This window comes from Mus pahari, chromosome 7 (assembly GCF_900095145.1).
Source record: "Mus pahari chromosome 7, PAHARI_EIJ_v1.1, whole genome shotgun sequence".
Taxonomy (NCBI): domain Eukaryota; kingdom Metazoa; phylum Chordata; class Mammalia; order Rodentia; family Muridae; genus Mus; species Mus pahari.
Window position 1 is genome coordinate 81,815,034 of NC_034596.1, and position 3,118 is coordinate 81,818,151.

General features: G+C 45.4%; 1 non-coding gene across 1 annotated transcript; it reads left to right on the forward strand.

The window, feature by feature from the left end:
- Nucleotides 1-1,660: 1,660 nt before the first annotated feature.
- LOC115064519 lies at nucleotides 1,661-1,767 on the forward strand. The gene has a single exon (XR_003844350.1). It is a non-coding gene; the product is annotated as a U6 spliceosomal RNA (small nuclear RNA).
- Nucleotides 1,768-3,118: the final 1,351 nt, after the last annotated feature.

Genomic DNA, 3,118 nt, shown 5'->3' on the forward strand with positions numbered 1-3,118 from the left:
AAAGGAAAGGAAAGGAAAGGAAAGGAAAGGAAAGGAAAGGAAAGGAAAGGAAAGGAAAGGAAAGGAAAGGAAAGGAAAGGAAAGGAAAGGAAAGAAAAGAAAAGAAAAGGAAAAGAGGTACCAAGATGGGCTGTATCCTGCTCTGGAGCACAGCTCCAGGATGCCCACAGGACCCCTGGATGCCTGAGTATCCAGGGCCCTCCTGGGCTCAGAGGACAGAGTGGCCTCCATACCTGCCCAGGGCTATAGGGGAAAAGATTAGAGGACACCCAAAGAGTGACCAGTAACAAATAATCAACACTCTGGCACTTTGAGGGTCTTGGTACCATTCAGACAATGAAACTCTAAAACAACCAGTGTTGCACTGGTATTGCAGGCCCCAGAGCTGAGAAGACAGCACCTCAAAATTGGATCAAGGGGGCAGAGCAGCTGTTCTCAACCTGTGGATTGCAGCCCCTTTGAGGAGAGAGCGATCCTTTCACATATCAGATATCCTGCATACCAGATATTTATATTGTGATCCATAACTGCGAAATTACAGTTACGAAGAAGCAACAAAAATAGTTTTATGGATGAGGGTCACCACAACTTGAAGAGCTGTATTGAAAGGTAGCACCATTAGGAAGTATGAGATCCACTGGGTAGAGATGCCCCCCTCCTCTGTTGGTCTGCTCTGGGAACCAATATTAGAGAAAAGAGGACACCCAGCCTTGCAAAGCATTCCAGTCTGAAAGGGAAGAAAGAAAAAGTTTGGTCCTTAACAAAAGGTGATCCGAAGCCATAGATGAAGGCGTGAAAGATGCTTTGTGAAAAGAGCTACCACCTTCTCTGTGACCATGCAATTTTCTGAGTGGTTTACAAATTGCTTCCTTTCTGCTGCTAAGGGGGACTCTCGAACATGAGAGTTTTTTACCTCCATCTGCAGAGAGATAGGGCTGAGAATGCCCCCCTTGCATCTGTTGGTTTTAGCGTATCTTTGGCTCAAAATGATCCTGATGCCAAAGTGGCAGATTGTAAGAAAGGATGCTCTGATAGATACCCTTGCCCAGAAACAGGGTGGTCGAAAGGGCAACATGGTGGGCTGAGTCTGCCCTGGGAATCGGGGAGGGGGACAAGGGAGGGAGGGAAACGTGTGCATCCTCACTCCTCCGGCCCCCAGATTATTGATGGGGCTGGGCTTGATCTTATATGACCTTGTAGCTGTTTCCTGTTTCCCTATTTGCTGCCAGCCAGGTCACAGGTCGCAGTCTTCCCTGTAGCTGACCAAGAGGACCAGAGCTTTAAAGAAAGAGAAGAGGGGCTAGAAGAGAGGAAGACAAGAGGCAAGCGAGCTCACAGACTGGCAGGCCACGCAGACAGGAGGAGACAGAGTCACTAGTTGAGACTTTGTGGCCCCTGGGGCCTCTCATCCTTTAGGTTCTGAACTCTTACCTGGGGCCTGCCAGTGGGGGCTTGGGAGGCCATTTGCTGTCTCTCTTCCTGGCAGCTCTGGAGATTTAGAGGAGCAGAAACCTCCAAGTGAAGAAAGCTGAGACAGCAATGTGCATCTGAAGAAGACAATGCTCACCCTTCAGCTTTAAACCGCCCAGTTCTGGCACATCAGCTGAGGGACACCAGAGTCAGCTCTTTCCCGCAGATAAGCCTTAAAAGCAACCACAGAGTGCTCGCTTGGGCAGCACATATACTAAACTTGGAAGAATACAGAGAAGATTAGCATGGCCCCTGTTCAAGGATGACACACACATTCATAAGGAGTTACATATTTAAAAACAAAAAAACAAAAATGACAAACTTGTTGAATTCTCTTTAGCCACTTAAAAGCCATTCTCTATCACCTCTGTGTCTGACTTAACATGTTTGTGACTAAAGGGTAAAGTTTTGGGGGGATGTCCTGGAATTCACCTATAGGTCAGGCTGAGATGCTGGGATTAAAAGGGGGCACCACCATGGTCCTGCCGTTTGGAATGTATGAACAGTCCAGTAGCTTCCATCAGCCCCAAAACAAAGAATGTCATCAGACAGCACCTAAGACCTAACACAGATTTCCCTACTTGGCTGCAACTTGTCTACCTGATGTTTGTACCAATGTATTTGAAAATTGTCTTTATGCATGATCTTCTCTCATTCCACAACTACAAAAATCTTCCTGAAAACAATCCCATGTTAGAAACTGAATCTGTGTTCTGGGATACTGTCAGTTATATTTGGTTCAAGAAAAATCTGTCGTTCCTTTTGCAGTAAGAGCTGTGTTTTAAATGCTCTTGGGTGGCTTTGGGCAAAGTATCTTTCTCTCTGGTAGAAACAGGAGCAAGAGAAGACCTCCATGACCATACTTTCAGGGATGACACGGTACAAAGACAGCTTGCCTGGTGTCACTGGGGATTCCGCCACAGTGAGCTGGCCAGCCAGGAGACAGACTGAGTGCTGAACGAAGGATGACGGAAGGTGAGGAGATGTTGTCCTGACCTGTCACCACTCAGCCCTCCTGACTGTTCAAGATAAGTGAGTGGCTTTCTGATTAAAACTACTCTTAGGTTCTACTTGTAAACAGCATTTCTAATGCCCAGTGCTATGGTAGGATTGGCAGTACAGAGACACAGGGAGCCTGGGCTCTGCCTTCTATACCACAAGTTTACCACCAAAGCAGAGAGACTAACCCAGGCACCTGTGCTCAGCATCCTTTCAGATGAAACTTAAACTCGAGGCCATGGTGAGTCTGCTGCTGCTGCAGAACTGCAAGGCCATGTGAGATTAGGATGTAGCTGCACACTAGTCCTTCCCAGGCAAAGAGCCAGATCCTACAGGGGAAGAAAAAGGGTGGAGGGAGCTTTATAAAACCAAGATCCAAGGAAGGATGGCACATTCTTCTCCATTTTACTCCCGGGAGCTCCTGAAAGCGACAGCCTGACTGTCCTGGAGTTTTCTTTTAAATTCTAATAAAATCATCCTCTTTGAATAAATTTTGGGTTTGTTTAACTTTATATATATTAAATATATATAATACCCAAATATATACATATTTGTATATATGTGTATACACATATATTTATATATATATACATATGTATATACATCTATATGTACATACTTGTATATGCACATATATATGTATATATTT